Source organism: Amphiprion ocellaris, chromosome 1 (genome assembly GCF_022539595.1).
Source record: "Amphiprion ocellaris isolate individual 3 ecotype Okinawa chromosome 1, ASM2253959v1, whole genome shotgun sequence".
NCBI classification, from domain to species: Eukaryota; Metazoa; Chordata; class Actinopteri; family Pomacentridae; genus Amphiprion; species Amphiprion ocellaris.
The window spans coordinates 26,833,975-26,852,422 of record NC_072766.1 but is presented as its reverse complement, the minus strand read 5'-3'; positions in this window follow the sequence as shown (position 1 = coordinate 26,852,422).

Genomic DNA, 18,448 nt, shown 5'->3' with positions numbered 1-18,448 from the left:
AACGAGATTGAATGTCTTACTGTCTATACTCCACTTCTTGGTAGCGCTCGATTGCTCTCATCTTCTTTCTCGACAGCCAGCATCTGAACTCCACAACGAAATCTCTTCAAGACTTACCACAGAGGCATTTTCTATGGGGCTATTATGTTCACAGAATAACATTGTGACAGAGTCAACACTTGTTTCATCTCTCTGTACAAACTGTACAATCTTCTGCTCCTCTCTTCCCTCCTGAGTAGCCCTGCAGGTTCTGTGCTCTTGTCTTTCTTCTTTCTCTCCCCCTCTTATGCTCTTATTCTTTAATTTATTGTGAATTGATTTCCAAGGTTGTTTTGCCTTTGTCGCTGAAGGTAAAGTTTTCTTTTCTGTCTTCCTTTTTGTAAAATTGATCCTTTTTTGTTAAGTTTAGTCACTGCTAATGTAACAAAACGCACTGTGATGATTCCAGTATTAATAAAAGTTGTACTTAAACTGTGTGCTCCTGTGTAAAATGGGTCATATTTCTCTTAAAAGATGGTCAAAGTCCTCAGCTATCCACACAGTAAAGTGTACACTGAGAAGTGACTGAATATGGGTCAGTGAACTGTCTGTTTGCCTTCTAAAGGCCACTTAGAGACAGAGAGGTTAACTTCACTTAACAGTGAGACATTGATACTTTCACTGTGCAGATTCTATTTACTATTACTAGTGAGGTATAGGTTCCATTTCAGTGTTACTGGGATAAGTGGGGCTGCACAATGGCATTGTGGTTAGCACTGTCACCTTGCAGCTAGAAGATCCCTGGTTCGCGTCGCGGCCTGGGTCTGGAATCTTTCTGTGTGGAGTTTGCATGTTCTCCCTGTGCAGCATGGGTTTTCCTCAGGTTCTCCACGGTCTAAAAACATGCTGAGAGCAATTGGTGATTCTGAATTATCTGTAGGTGTGAAAGTGAGTGTGATTGTTTGTATATGTAGCCATGTGATAGACTGATGACCTGTCCAGGGTGTCCCCTGCCTTCTTGCTAAGTCAGCTGGGATATATATATATATATATATATATATATATATATATATATATATTTGTCTGACTTAGTATAACAGGCAAAGAAAGTGAGTAAATATTATGCTGTGTTTATCAAAATGAAAACAAGCCACACTACAATGTTGAAAAACTTGATTAATCTTTCCTGATGTTTTAAGTTACCTTTTACCGTTCATAATCACTATGGCGTGTTAATGAATCAGTCACTGTTACTTGTCACTGGTTTGACTTGTACTGTACATACCACAAAAGAACATTTTCATGACAATCTTCATCCATCCATCAGCTATACACACTTCATCCTGTACAGGTTAATGGGGGATGGAGCCTATTTCAGCTGACAGTGAGTGAGAGACAGTGCAACCTGCACACTCACACCAATGGACAATTTAAAATCACCATTTTACCTAAGCATGTCTTCACAATGGCAGGGTGGAACTGCAGCTGGATTAGAAGTTTGGTTCAGAGCAGCATGTTTTTGATATTGAAGGATTATCATAACAACAACTCTGCCATTAAAAATGCACTTGATGCTACTAATGATGATGATTCAAATTTTTGTGATATGTATGAGTCAGATCATGTAAAAGCAGAACTAGAACATTAAAATGAAAAACAGGCCCCAAGAGAAGTTAGGAAGTAAAGGAATTCACTTTGTTTGCTCCACTCCCTCAATCCTGATTCTATAAACACACAAATAATTTACCAAATTAAAACAAATAAAATAAAATCCAATTTGGGAAGCTAGAAAATCTCATGATGCCTTATTCTCCTGGAAAAAAAGGTTTGCCATTCAATACTGTAGCCTCAGCTGGAAAAAAGAGATACTACAACTAACTGCAGAAGCCAGTGGATGCTTTAAAAGTCTGTAGTTTGTCAAGATATAGATCTGTTTCCACTGAAGAGAAACCTACACTCTATATAGTGCAAATACTGCAAGAACATTTCTGCTTTAATTTTTTTCGTCCAGGTGTCTGCAAAACTGTTAAAAGTGACTCTGGTTAAATTGGTGGTAACTTAAAGACAATTCTGGAGCTAATATGAAGTTGCAAGCTTTACTGTAAATATTTAAAAAATCAGGAAGTTTGGCAACAGTTCAGGTGCCATTATACTTATATGTGGTAGGTAGTAACAGATCATCAGGTATCAGTAATTAAAGAATTAACTGAACACAGTTTACTTTGGGGATCTGAGGATAGTAAAAGCAAGAAATAGTACAGATGTAGGACAGGAAACACTTAGATGATTAACAAGTAAAATGTATTCATCATATTGAAAAGAAATGTGTTGGAAAAAGCCTATACAGTCTTATCTTGAAGCACAGACACTGAATGGGTTGCAGAAATTAGGGAAACCTAACCAGATCCTCATCACACCTTAGTGGAAGAAAGTTTACTAATGGAAAATTGCCCCCTGACAAAGAGTATATCTCTAATGAAGGAGGAAAGGTGACAAAAAAGAAAAATAGATGTGTTTTATCGCATGTGGGTAGGGGGCGCCCAAGACCTTTAACTCACTCATACAGAAGCGAGTCTGAGGCAGATGGAGCAGTGTTGATATATGCCTATATGCATGCAAGTATGTCAGACACCTGAGCTATTGCAGAGGAAGTCAGACAGGCAGCCAGGGAACACTTTCCTCAGTAAGCTTTACGACATCCTCAGGTGGCTGAAATATCTTAGAAATTTGTGTATTTTTAAGTTGCTTAAAGAATAAACAAAATTCATTTATTCCTGTGAATACAGTAAATTGTACAAAATCAAATGTATCGATCAAACGCAAAATGAGTTGTAGATTCAAAAAAGTGACAAAACATTTTTTCATTATTCTTTATTGTGGTTTTCTGGAGATGGATGTTCAATTTCCAACAAAAGCATGCAAAAGCTGATGCTTCAGACCACCATCTTCAGAGAATCAGTGAATGGTATATTGGTTAACTGAGCCAAATCTTGTCAGCCAGTCTTGATTAAAGCACATTGACAGAACAAGGACAGACTTCTTTTACTTAACACCTACTCCCACATTACCCACATGGAATCACACAAAGAACTTTAATTAAAAATAAGTGAGCCTCAATTAATCTGAGGGAGACATGCTTCATTCAAACTCACAGCAGCTTGAGACTGTAAGCCTGATATACTGTATTTTGTGTGTGTGTGTGTGTGCGTGCGTGTGTGTGTGTGTGTGTGTGTGTGTGTGTGTGTGTGTGTGTGTGTGTGTGTGTGCGTGCGTGTGTGCACTCAGCTGAAGCGTTAGTGAAGTGAGTGGGAGTGTGTCTCTGCTGCTCTGTCCTTCTAATACAGGGAATTCTAATTAAATGTTTAATGGTGTGGTTCAGTGTTAGCAGCGCTAATAGTGAACTGCTGCATGACATATTGAAAAGACTTTGTAACATTGTGTTTTGTTCATAGAAAAGCAGCACAAATACTGAGGATAACTGATACATCTGTGTCCAGTTTTACCATTACTTTTATAGTTTGTTTTTAAATTGTCCTGGACTCAAGTTTAATTTTAAGGTGCAAATCATTTTAATTCATCCTTTACATACTTTCATGGCTGCAAGTTTTGCAGACACATACAACTAAATGTGCCTACGATGCTGACATTTGCACTGAATGTTAGCAGCAAATCTTTTAATGGTTCCATATGGTGAGAATCCATTTTTATCATGTTTTGTGCTTGTTATAAACTTAGAGGTGTAACGTAAAAGCTGTAAAGATAAAAAGACGTTTATCTATTCCTAAAGGCCCCCCACAACTTGATAGCCTCCCAGCTTCACAAGCAAGTAACAGTTTGACCCAGATGAGACTTTACACCTGGGAAACTTTGGATAATTCTGCCCCTCTATGCCCCTTGCTCTTAAGTGAGTCTTTCAGAAAGAAGTAGCTGACTGGCCATTTACTAAGTTTGTCTGCTATCCACATCTGCTTCTGCTAACTCTAAAATGTCTCAGCCACAAGCAAAGCTCACCAAGAATCTGCTGTTGGCTGCAAAAGTGAACACAAGGACCCGAGGAACTGAAGACCCAGTGGATAAGTTTTATTTTCACCACAACAACAAACACAAAATATTTAGTGTTAGTGCATTGTGTGGCAAATGTGGCTAATTATACCATTAGCTTTGATGATATGCCCACGTCAGAGCTCTGTGGAAACTGTAAAGCTGAGAGACATTTGGATATGTTGAAAACTTTATGCGAATGTAGTATGGGTTCCTGAGGTGTTCCTGATGTTTGAAGTGCAACACGGTACAACCTAAACTCAGTTTACATCTGTTTGCTTCTCTCCTGCCCCCTGTGCTCACATAAATTGCATTTTAATACAGCCAATTTCCCAATATAAGCTACTCTCATTTACATATATTTCTGTTTTAAGTATTAACTAGTAACTGAAAATCAGACTATTAGAAGTGTATATTAACCAACAGTCACTTCAGAGCTCTTTCTCAAGTAGCAGCTCTGCACTGCTGTACTACAGATTTTAGAACCAGATGTTGTCTGACAAACTCCCCAAACATAACTTAAAAACAACTATGAATTTGCCAGTTTCCATCTCAAATGATTATTAAGAGAGAAAATGGGAAGCAACAGAAAGTTCCAGTTTCTGAGTGTCAGCAGCTGTGCGGTTAACTACAGAGAGAGTTTTCTTCCTGGAGGGGGTGAGGACAGCAGCAGCGAATTGGTTTCCAGAGTGAAACAGCCCATTTGGGACAGGCTGAAAACCAGGAGTTATACAATGAACGATTTTTGCAGCATGTTGAGATGAAAAAATAAAACTGGGAATATTAATTGTATAAAGGAGAAAAGGAGCACAATGTGGAACCTCCAATTTCTGTAAATTGTAAGGTTTGGCCTCCATGGGTTGGACTTGATTTTCCTTTACCGCATCTAGCAGATGCTTGCTCTTATTAACATCTGGGGAATTTGAAGACCAAGTCAACACCTCAAACTCTTTTTCATGTTCCTGAAATAGTTTCTGAACAATTTTTACAGCACGGCTGGAGCACAATATCCAGCTGAAATGAGCCGCTGCCATTGGGAAATATTGTTGGAGTGAAGGGGTGTCAAATTAACATCCACATAAATGCAGGACCACAGCTTTCACAAAAAAAAAAAAAATGTTCTCCTGACCATCACACTGCTGATGTTGGCCTGCCTTATTCTCACAGTACCTCCTGCTGCAATCCCATCAACAGGCAAATCAAGCCCAGTTAATAATAATAATAATAATAATAATAATAATAATAATAATAATAATAATAATAATGATACATTTTATTTGTATAGCACTTTTCAAAACACTCAAAGACACTTTACATATAAGATCAATAAACATTAAAATAGAAGAACATCATAAAATAATCATAAAATACATCATAAAAATAAGTCTGTATTATGTATTAAAAGCAGTCCTGAACAGGCAAGTTTTGAGGAGTGATTTGAAGGTAATCAGGTCGGTGCAGTCATGGATGTGTTGTGGCAGGGAGTTCCAGAGTGTGGGGGCAGTTACAGGGGGACTTGGTTATGGAGGACTCTGTGGGTCAGCAGGAGGACTTTGAACTGAATGCGTTGTGGGACAGGGAGCCAGTGGATGTTTTGGAGGACAGGGGTGATGTGTTCACGGGAGTGGGAGTGGGTAAGGAGGCGGGCAGCAGAGTTCTGGATATATTGAAGTTTATTGAGGACTTTGGAAGATGAACCATAAAGAATACTGCTGCAGTAGTCAGTTCAGGATGTGATGAATGCATGGATGAGGGTTTCAATAACAGGGAAGGAGATGGAGTTGCGGAGGCGGGCGATGTTCTTCAGGTGAAAGAAGGCGGTCCGGATGATCTGGTTGATGTGTTTTTCGAAGGTGAGGTTGCTGTCAAGAATGAGTCCCAGATTACGGACGTGAGGTGATGGGGACAGAGAGGAGGTGTCAATCGTCTGGGTGAAGCTGTTAGTGTTTTTTTGTGAGGGATTTGGGGCCAATGATTATTATGTCTGATTTATCATAGTTCAGTTGTAGAAAGTTATTTTGCATCCATGTTTTTATTTCACTGAGGCAGCTGGTCAGACATTGTTCTATCCGCTGTACAAATTAATTAATTATTCCAAGCAACAAAAGGTGTTCTTCACATCAATTCATGGCTAGATTGAAGGTGTCAAAAGGGGCAGTGAGTGGCACGCTAAAACACTTTGCAGAAACTAGATCAGTTGTAGCCAAAGCATGATCAGACAGACCACAAGTGAGCACCATCAGAAGATCAATACATCAAGGTTTGCTCGCTGAGAGATAGAAAAGTAATTTCATCAAAGATACAGAATTAGCTGAATAAAGAACACAAGACTCCGATCAGCAAAAAAAACACTGTCAAAAAGGATCTGCCCCATAGTATGAGAGGATGGGTAACGGCCTCTAAACCATTTCTCTGGAGGGGAAACAAGGTCAATAAACATATCAGCATTTCTCAGTTGATGATGAAAGGAAGTCTAATTACTGATGAATCCAAGTTAGATATCTGTGGCTCTTACATATGGGTATGTATGGAGACAAACAGGAGATAGAATGATATCAGAGTAGAGTTAACTTCTTTGCTGGGCTTCCCACTCCTAGTGAGAGTAGCCACAGCACTAAATTGCTTCTAAACATATACACTTTGTCTTGCTGTGGAGTGATGAATAGCTTAACTTGTTGAGATTAGTGCAAAATCCTTCATGCAGTTTGATTTTAAGCCTATGAGACCTCTTTTTTACGAGGTGGTGTAAAAGAGTAAATGTTTTTCATTAGTGGTGGTAAGTCTAACCCTCACCTCCAATCTCATTTCATTGATTGTACTTTAGTTTTTGCTGATTTCGGATTCCAGTCAGCTTTTGTTGATGTCATTAACCTAGATGTTCACATTATTTTTCTAATGAGAACAAAACAGTGATTTGTGTATTATTTGTTAAATAGATATTTAAAGACAAGTTTAGGTATAACTGGGTACATTTACACCATGTGTATTTGTCTGTGTTGTATGTCTTAATTCTAAATACTCAACACTGTATTTTTTGTACAGCGTAGCAATGCATTTAACATAATGACCTAATTCCTTGGGTCAAGTTTACAGAGTCTTCTATGAATAATTGTACTTTCATGATGAAATGCTATATAAATATTTTATGCAATGTCTGTGTTTACTGATACAACCAAATGACTAGGTTTAACCCCTAGAACTGGATGGATAAACTTTGCATCAAAATTCAAATCCTTTGCATTCCCTCAAAATATTTAATACAGCGGGGTGTAGCGCATATACAGTGGTATGGAAAAGTTTGGACACCCCTGATAATTTTCTAGATTTTCCTTTATAAATCACTGGTTGTTTGGATCAGCAATTTTAGTTAAATATATCATATAGCAGACAAACACAGTGATATTTGAGAAGTGAAATGAAGTTTATAGGATTTACAGAAAGTGTGCAATAATTATTTAAACAAAAGTAGGCAGGTGCATAAATTTGGGCACCCTTGTTGTTTTATTGATTTGAATACCTTTAGCACTAATTATTGGAACACAAAATGTGTTTGGTAAGCTCACTGACCCTTGACCTACATACACAGGTGAAGCCAATCACGAGAAAGGGTATTTAAGGTGGCCAATTGCAAGTTGTTCTCCTCTTTGCATCTTCTCTGAAGAGTGGCAACATGGGAGCCTCAAAGCAACTGTCAAATGACCTGAAAGCAAAGATTGTTCAACATCATGGTTTAGGGGAAGGATATAAAAAGCTAGCTCAGAGATTTCAGCTGTCAGTTTCCACTGTGAGGAACATAGTGAGGAAATGGAAGACCACAGGCACAATTCTAGTTAAGGCCCGGAGTGGCAGGCCAAGAAAAATCTCAGATAAGCAGAGGTGAAGGATGGTGAGAACAGTCAAACTCAACCCACAGACCAGCTCCAAAGACCTACAACATGATCTTGCTGCAGATGGTGTCACTGTGCATCATTCAACTATTCAGCGCACTTTACACAAGGGGATGCTGTATGGGAGAGTAATGCGGAAGAAGCCTTTTCTGTGCACATGCCACAAACAGAGTCGCTTGAGGTGTGCTAAAGCACATTTGGACAAGCCAGCTTCATTTTGGAATAAGGTGCTGTGGACTGATGAAACTAAAATGGAGTTATTTGGACATAACAAGGGGCGTTATGCATGGCGGATGAAGAACACAGCATTCCAAGACAAACACTTAAAAATAAAGTAAAATAGTAAAATTTGGTGGTGGTTCCATCATGCTGTGGGGCTGTGTGGTCAATGCAGGTACTAGCAATTTTGTTAAAGTTGAAGGTCGCATGGATTCCAGTCAGTATCAGCAGATTCTTGCGAACAATGTTCAAGAATCAGTGACAAAGTTGAAGTTGCGCCGGGGCTGGATACTTCAACAAGACAACGACCCTAAACACTGCTCAAATTCTACTAAGGCATTCATGCAGAGGAACAAGTGCAACATTCTGGAATGGCCATCTCAGTCCCCAGACCTGAATATTATTGAAAATCTGTGGTGTGATTTAAAGCGGGCTGTCCATGCTCAGAAACCATCAAACCTGACTGAACTGGAGATGTTTTGTAAAGAACAATGGTCAAAAATACCTTCAACCAGAATCCAGACCCTCATTGGAAGCTATAGGAAGCATTTAGAGGCTGTTATTTCTGCAAAAGGAGGATCTACTAAATATTGATATATTATATGAAATATTTCTGTTGGGGTGCCCAAATTTATGCACCTGCCTACTTTTGTTTAAATAATTATTGCACACTTTCTGTAAATCCTATAAACTTCATTTCACTTCTCAAATATCACTGTGTTCGTCTGCTATATGATATATTTAACTGAAATTGCTGATCCGAACAACCAGTGATTTATAAAGGAAAATCTAGAAAATTATCAGGGGTGTCCAAACTTTTCCATACCACTGTATAATAAAACTGTACAATTTGACCTTTAGTGATACTTAGAACCTGCATTTAGCTCTGCATCTTTCATCGTGATTAATTGCATTGTTATGTGGAAAATTAAATAATGAATTTAAAAGTAGCGTATGGCGTACCAGCACGGAGCAACACACACACACAACTGCTGACTCTGAGCCAATCAGAGGTGAGTTAACAAACATGGCACGTTCAGTGACATTTCGACCTGAACAAAAAAACATCAAAACCTCAACATCAACAACAATATCAGTCCATTAAAACAATGCTTTAAAAAAAACTGTGTTGACGCGTTAATTCATCAAAGTCACAACGCTCTCAGCACACCTTGGTTTCTTTCTCGTGTTACTCTGGGCTCATTCTTGGGTTAAACACATTTGACAGCATTGCTCAAGCTTCCAAGACTGACTCAGCCTCAAGGATGATTCAACAAGTTTGTTTCTGTGTCAGTGGCTGGACTCTTTTGAGGTTCTTATCCTGAATAGAATAGAATAGAATAGAATAGAATAGAATAGAATAGAATAGAATAGAATAGAATAGAATAGAATAGGATAGATAACTTTATTGTCTGTTCCAAGTAAAAACAGAAATTTGTCTTTTGTCACAGCTGGAAGACAAAATTTAAAAACCACACAAACATTGAAAACACCCTCACACATTAAAAACACAGTACAATAAACAAAAACAAGTAAAACACACAAAATAACTAAAAACACTAAAAACACAGTACAGTATATTTTGTGTTATTAAGAGCAGTTATTGCAGAGGGAATGAAAGACTTTTTGTAGATGTTTTTTCTGGCCAGTGGGGTTCTGTACCATCTGCCTGATGGCAGCAGCATGAAGGAGTGGTGGAGGGGATGTGAGGGATCCTCAGTGATGAGGGTGGCTTTCCTCATCACTGAGCGTCCATACAGTTCACACAGAGGGGATTGGGCTGTTTGAGTGATTTTACTGCCCTGATTTATTATTTGGTAGAGTTTTGTTTTGTGTTTGATGGTGAGGAAGTTGAACCAGGTTGAGATGTTATAGGTGAAGATGGATTTGATGAGTGATTTATAAATGAGGGTTAAAATGTCTTTGCTGATTTTAAAAGAACTGAGCATCCCGAGCAGGTGGAGAAACTGTTGTGCCTTCTTATAGACGGAGTCTGCATGTTGGCCAAAGGACAGGCAGGTGTCAATCTCTGTCCCAAGATATTTAAAACTCTCCACCTGCTCCACAAACAGACCATGGATCTTCAGGGGCTGGAACAGGTCTGGGCTTTTCCTTGAGGACCCACAGTATAGTTCTTTAGTTTTTTATGACTCTTTGCAATTGTATTCTCTTCCATTTGTTTGGACAAATATAATGATAAGAACAAAAATAGCTCATAAGAGTTTAATTTAAGAGCTGATATCGAGCCATTTTCTATGCTTTTCTTGATAATAACCAAAATCACTTAAGTTCTTACATCAATAGCTATGGCATTGTACTGCCAAAAACAGTGCTTTTAGACATTCCATGTTTTCTTTTCTGTCTGTTTCAGTCACACGATACACACAGGAGTTAGTACTTGATTGCATAACCATTGTTTTTGATGACTGCAGTCATGCATCCTGGCATGCTCTCCACCAGCTTCTGACATTGTTCTGCTGTCACAGCAGCCTATTCCTGTTGCACAAAATCAAACAAATTTGCTTTGTTTTCCAGCTTGTGGTTCTCCATTTTGTGCTTGATGATTTTCCACAGGTTTTCAGTTGGATTTAGATCTGGTGATTGAGCAGCCAAGGCATGGTTCCAATGTTCTGGTTCTCCATCCAGGCTTTAACTGACCTTACCATGTGGCAAGGGGCACTGTCTTGTTGGAAAATCCAGTCATTTGAGGCAGGAAAGAATTTTCCAGCTGATGGAAGAAGACAGTTTTCCCTGTACATGACCTGGTGTATTTGCCCCTCACACAATTTCATTTGCCCTGTTCCACCCATACTGAAACAACCCAGATTGTCACTGATCCACCCCCATGTTTGCCCCCATACTGTAGGGGCAAGACAGTCTGGTTTGTAGGCTTTTCCAGGCTTCCTCCTAAACAGTAAGCTGTCTGGAGTGGGCATCAACTGAAAATTGGATTCATCACTGAAGAGAACCTTGGCCCAACCATCAACAGTCCAATCTTTGTGATCCCCAGCAGAGAGTAACCAGTCTTTCCTCTGCCTTTCGTTGATGAAGGGCTTCTTCCGTGCCCTGTGTGACTTCAGATGAGCTTCAAGAAATCGGTTTCCAACTGTCCTTGCCGAACAAGTCACATTTCTTGACAGTGCCTACTCATTGCATTGCAACAGCATAAAAACAGAGCATATAATAAATAAGTTAAGTTAAAATAATATAAGAACAAAAGTAAAATACACACATCCCTCCATACATACATGTTGCACATTCCCAATTACCTCCCTTTGCTACCTGTACCTAGCTGCTCATTAATGAGCCTGACTGAGACGGGGATAAAAGAGTTTTTAAAACGGTTGAGCCTGCACAGCGGGACTCTGTACCTCCTGCCTGAATTCAACAACTTGTATTCTGTGAACAGGACATGGGATGGATCAGCGAGAATATTGTTTGCTTGCCTGATGGTGGCCTGTATAAATAAATCCTGTGGCATTAGTGGAACAGGGGTACCCATGATTTTACTGGCCATCTTCACCATGTTATGAATCTGTGTTTTCAACTTGACTGTGAGAGCCCCAAACCAGCAGGTGATCCCGTACCTAAGTATGGATTCAATGGTTGCACAATAGAAGATCATCATGATTTCTCTGCAGACACCAAAAAGCCTGAGTCGTCTGAGGAAATGGAGGCACTGATGGATTCTGGCACAAACACTTGTCACCTGTGTGTTCCAGCTGAGGTCGCTGTCAATGTGCACACCAAGGGACTTAAAAGAGGTGACCTGTTTAATGTTGTTACCATGTATGGACACCAGACTATGGTCACCTACTCATTTGGGGTCGATCAGCATCTCAACAGTTTTTTCCATGTTAATCTGCAGTTTGTTGTTGTTGTTACACCAATCAACAAATTTATCCACAGCAGTTTTATAACTGTCTGGATGATGGGTAAGCAAACAGAACAACAGTATTGTCCAAGAACTTGATGACGAACTGATTTGGCTGAGTGCTGACACAGTCGTTGGTATACAAAGTGAAGAGGAAGGGTGAGCTGATGCACCCCTGGGGGACCCCTGTGCTACTTACCGCTGTACTGCAGAGGACAGGGTTAAATTTCACCTGCTGTGAACGATGTGAAAGAAAGGAATGATACCACCTGATAAGAAATAGGTTGACCTTTAGCTCAACCATTTTTTTTTTAGATGAATGTGTGATTGAATTGGAGTTAAAAGCAGAACTAAAATCAAAGTCCCACGGGATCTTGGGCTGGTTGTTCTCTACCACCTTTGGAGGTGTCTTCCATTTTGATCCTGGGACTTCCAGCCCATCCCTGGTGCAGATGTTTTTGTCCACTATGTTAGCTCCTTGGTTATGGTGCTCCATGTATGCTGTGCCCGCCTGCATCTTACAACCTGCTGTTACATGCTGTACTGTCTCAGAGGCCTCTTTGCACAACCTGCACCTGAGGTCCTGTCTGGTTTAGTAGACTCTGGTCTCTGTTGATTTTGTGCTCAGTGCCTGTGCTTGTGCTGCCATGACTAGTGCCTCAACGCTGTCCTTTAGATCTATCTGCTTTATCCAGCCACTGATATGTTTTCACATATGTCATCTGATGGTTTCACTTGCCTGTGGGACTCCAGGGTATTTGTAGCTGACCTGAACATCTACTATGTTGCCTTGTGGTAGTTCAGTTGCTTTAGTGGTGCTCATTTTGCTCCTCTTTGATATCATGTGACCACACTTGTTCCATCTGACTGACATTCCAATGTTGTAGAACCCTGGTGACATAGATCAGTGAGTCAACGTCTCACTCATTTCTGACATATAACTGGTGTCATCCATGTAGATGAGTTGGCTGATGGTAGTTCTACTTTTAAATGGGTATCTGAAAGCTCTCTTTGTGATAATCTGACTTAGGGGATTCAGGCCTATGCAGAAAAACAGATGGGACAGAGCATCTGTTTCGAATACGCTGCACTTTATGCTAACCTGTGCAACTGGCATTGAGCTTCCCTGTTTTCGGCAGTCCCACTCAGTGTTTGATCAAGGCTCTCATTGTCCTGTTGCTGTTGTACAGCTCCAGTATCTTTTAGCAGACCAATACCGTAAGTACTTAAAAAGTGATACCTTCATGTATGTCATCACCCAATCCTGACTGGTCATTGTAAGGCATCTAGTACATGCTAGTGTTTCAACCTAGTGTTTCAACCTCTTAGATGGCAATGGGGCTCTATAGCACAGAGACATTTAGGTGGTTACACATTTGTTACACAGAATTCTTGAAATTTTAAACATGAGTGCCTCCACATTAATGTTTGGCTCACTGGTCTGTGTGGTTAATTACCAAATAACTTCCGTTTCCACCACTTTGCTAACAGTACAGATAATAATAATGATGTGCAAGAAAAAGGTACATTATTGAAGCCCAGGACATCATAAAAGCAAACAGAGCCCAGTAAGAGTGCTGTCAACATACAAGCTCTGCATGCTCGAACCCTTAGGATCATGAATGGTTTGCAGACCTTCACAAACGTGTGCATCTTCAAATCTTGCTACCTAAATCACAAACTATCAAAGCATCAAGGTCTGTGTCCATGCTGGCTGTAAAGTGATTCTTATTGATGAGTGACTCATCGGTAAACGGGATTTCTCTCTGACCCAGACACTTCAGCTGCTATGTCCTTCAAAAACAAATGGATAATCAGAAAAATCTGTTTATTTACAAAGACAAGGACAAGCAAGCAGAAAACAAAAGACATGTTGGACAATGAAAAGACATACAGTTCTTGTTTAAACAAAGGGACAACATGTTCAGCGTTGTGTATTTTTTCCATAGAGGACTTAACCCCACACACAATGCACATTTCATGCAAATATGACCACATTCATGGCTACACACACCAGCAGAACAGCAGAAGGGATGCACACAGATCGCTGTGAAAAAAATACAACACAAAACAAATAATAAATATATATTTTCAGAAATATATCTTATTTTTATCTTTTTAATGGGTTAAAATAAAAGATAAAATTACAAAACATTTATAAGTTAAATATGGTAGGACTTGAATGATTAAATAAGTCCTTTCAGAAACATTCATGCCTTCATCTCCAAAAAGTTTCTTCCTCCCAAAAAGCCCGTGCCTGTTAGACAACTCCTGAAGAAAACTGCTGCGAGAGTTCTGACAAAGACCATGAAAGCTGAATACCACCCTCCAGTTGTGCTCCCAGTGTGCCACTGAACTGGTTTTAAAATAGTCCAGCTCATTTACCCACTGATTTAAAGTAAAAATACATCCCATAGTTGCCTTTACAATAGGCCACCCATCACGACTGGCTTGTTGCTTCTAAGATCAAACAGGGTGAACAAGCATTTAATAAGACATAGTAGAACCAAACCTGACACTATGCTCCTTTTTTCAAAATAGAAACACAGAAATGTTATACTTACTGCTATGTTTTACAACAAATTCAGCCAATGTGTTTAGTATTACCCTCTCTTCTGCATTGTGTACTTTTTCTTCTGTTCTGACTGTGCACTTTGAAATGCACAATGTGTGAAATATGCATATATTAAAAAAAAAACCAAAACAACTTGTATTGGCTTCTAAAATTTGGACTAACAGTCTTAGCTCAACAGAGTAGACCAAAAACAGGGCAAAGACACAAAGGCAGGCTGAAACAGTAATAGTCAAGACCATGACTGATGAGCTGATTGGATGGATGATGTCAAAGGGGAGGGACCAAAGACCAGGTAATTGAGAGCACGCAAGTTAGGCACAGGTGGACAGCAAAATGACAGCAAGGGAGCTACAAACAGAGACAGCCCAGGGACAGTGCAGACAGACGGGCAGAGTGTTGTGATCTTTGGCTTGGTTGTAGTTGGTTTCCCGTTTTATTTTGAAATGATCCATCCATGTGTCTAAACTTGTCTTACTTCCTCCGTTTGAGAGTTTTGCCTCCTTCTCTGATTGTCTGCCCCACTCTTGTTGGTTTCAGCTGTGTCTCATTAATCAGCCCTCTGTGTGAGTATTTACAGTTTTGTCTGGCTGTCTTTCTTTGCCACTTCATCTGTAGCTCGAGTTCACCTGCCTGACGTTCCTGTGGAAAAACAACTGAGGGCAGATTACACTGTGGTTTTCCTTTATAGGTTTTTGTCAGAATAATTAAAGAATTGGAAATAAGTGGAGATCTATGTATCGTGGCATTCTCTTCATGCCACCACAAGTTGTGCTTACTATTGTGGCGCCAAAGAGTGTGGTGGAAAATCTTGAGTGCACATAATGATGTGCTGGTTCAAAAGTTAAGCACAGCAGTGTAGCCAGTTTGAAAAATTAGTCTTAGGCAATTTAGGGGCACACAGGCCAGGTAGGAGGCCAGCAGACTTGATAGCAAGCTGGCAGTTAGCTGATTTATAAGCTGGAGCTGGCAGACTGGTCCAATATAGAGAAGGGTGTTCAGGAGCAGTGTGAAGACTATACGACTAGCTGTTAACAGCCTTTGAGGTTGGTTTGAAATGGCAGGCTGAGAGCCAGGAGACCTCGTACTAAGCTAACTGGGTGAATCCAGGATGGCCTGTAAGCTGTTAGTGTTCTTAGTCACATAATCATTTAGCATTGCCTGGAAATGCCAGAGGCCAGGGTCTAGATAAGAGTGTGTTCTCCAATATGATTAGGCATTTAAGCTTGTGCTGAATGTCCATGGGACATTTAAAACCAGAGGCCAAACTTCTAAAATTTAAATAACCTTTTCAAGTTTCTACTGTGGTGCACCTGAACAACTGAGGGCTCTGCAGGTTCACTCTGTCCAGGGTCCATATTTTAGTTAGCTCGAACAGTTAGTACAGTTAGTGCTAGTTTAAAGAAGCAGACCCGAACACAGGACACAAGAGCAGGAGGACTGAACAAAAATGTAACTTCAATAAACATACAGGAAAACGCAACAAAAAGTCCACAGAAGCAACTCCAGAAAAGCAACAAGAAAAAACAGAACAAAAAACAAAAAAAAAAAAAAAAAAACCCACAAGATTGACTGAATATTTGAAACCCTATGACACCAAGAGGGTGTACATAAGGCAGATTCAACATACACCGGGTATATATTATTCTGGCTTTACTAAACATAAAAACTGCAATCCCATCCCACTACCCAGCAACACAAAGCTGGTTATCAACTTAGCAAGTCAACAGAGAGTTTCCAAACCTGGCTACGAGCATTTTTTTTTTTTTTTTTTTTTTTTAATGAAAGTGCTGGTGTTGGTAACAGCTGATGAACCAAAAAATGGTAAGGTCCAGAACTGCATTTTTCTTACCTGCAAAACAAATTACAATCCTCAACCAATGAGGAGTTTTAAAATATAAAACAGACTCAAAGCAACACAGCCACTGCAGCCAAAGCAGGGATGAAAACTGAAAAAGAAAGCAAAAAAGACAGACTGTGTGAATGCCTAAATAAAAGGCTTATTTATATCAGTTCCAAATAGCTTAGGTGTAGGTTTCTTATTCAAAATGAAATATTTGGTTTAATTACAGTGGTATATCACAAGATTGTACAACAAAATTACAGATGTAGCCCCTTTATGCTGCTTGCAGAAATAAACAAATTATTTCAGTAAAGTAATAAACACAATTTTAATGGTGATGTGGAGCATGAATTCAGTCTAATTAACCATACTTACCTGCAACACCAGCAGTGTTTAATCATTTTGGGAGCAAGAACAAATGTAAACATTCACACTGATAATTAGGTTTCCTGTAAATGTCAACAAGTAGGCTATAAGGCTTTAGTGTCTTAATTGTTTGTTTTAGGACTATATCACTATATACACGTATAACAAACAATTAAATGGCTTTGAAAACACTTGCAGCTTTTCAAACCACTTTCCCAAGAGAACTGATAGTCAGTAGACGTATGTAGGTAGTTGGGTGTTCAGCATAAATGACCCTAGTGATGTGCCCTTGAAATAATATAAGTGAATCACCATCATTGTCTTGAAATCTAGAGTTAAAGCTGAAGTTACTGCATTAACCACAAATCCTGCTTTGACATACAGGCCTCTGGAGACACAGGGAAATACACAGGACTCAAGAACAAAAACAGACAAACTGGAAATTGACAAGGAGAAGGGTTGGGCTAAATGCATAGGAAACTGGTAGGGTGACAAGACACAGGTGAAATTAATAACAGCAGAGCACATAGACACAAAGGGAGGAAGAGAAACCTTGAGTGACTTCAAAATACAAGAGGAAATATCTACGAGGAAAGCAGACATAGACAGAGGAAGACATAAGGGAGTCACAGGAAGCATGGGGGAGGACATAAGAAGCATAAGGGAGAAATGGTGGAAAAACAAGTAAGTGACAGTAAGCATGCATGATGTCCGTTTTGTCTTTTTAAAGATCAAAGAAGGTTTAAAGACATCCCCATATCTGACATAATGCACAATGACAGTGTGGATGAAACTGGAGAAAAGCACTCTGCTGTTGTAATGAATAATGCTTTAGAGACTTTTGGCTTTTAAAATATACATGCAACATGTGAAGCCTGGAAACATGGTACGATCAAGGCTGATCTCGAAAATAAGTTGAACTGAGCTGAACCCTTACAAAAAGCAGAGCAAGGCACTGAAATGGCCAGTTATTTAAGACCAAGCACACGTTCCTGGTGAATTATTGTGTTAAGGAGATGTCGTCGTAGCTTGTCGTCTTAGCTTCTCAACACTGCCCATTTACAAAAAGAAATTGAAATGACTTGGTTTTGTTTCTGATTTGTTGACTTTTTCAGTTCATAGTATTTCGAAGATCTAGCTGAGAGTTTTGATGTGGTGTCTCTGCAAAGGGTAGCTAGCTTCATCTTTTATCCAGCACATTAATACAGAGGTATCCCTGTAATACACTGGCAACCTGTCCAGGGTGTCCCCTGCCTTCGCCCCAAGTCAGCTGGGATAGACTCCAGCCCACCCTAATGAGGATTAAGTGGTGTATAGATAATGGATGGATAAATACAGAAGTAGAAAGTGTAGCCAAAATATACTGCACAAGAGGAGGAGACACTGCCATCGAAATCTAACCATGGGGGATCCAACATCATGAAGAAATCAAATAAGAAATCGACTGGAATTCAGCTTCGGAAGCAAAGGGAATCTTTGGCTGATCGGTTTGACTTCATTTTCAAAGAAAAGAAGAAGTTTCACAACTGACTAATATTTTCTTGAGTTGTAAACTGAGTGTTATGATCCTCATGCAGTGACTTTGTATTTGAGAAGGCTTCAGATTCACATATCTATTACTCAAACTGGACTTCTTGACTGAATTTCATTGTTTCACTGGATGCTGG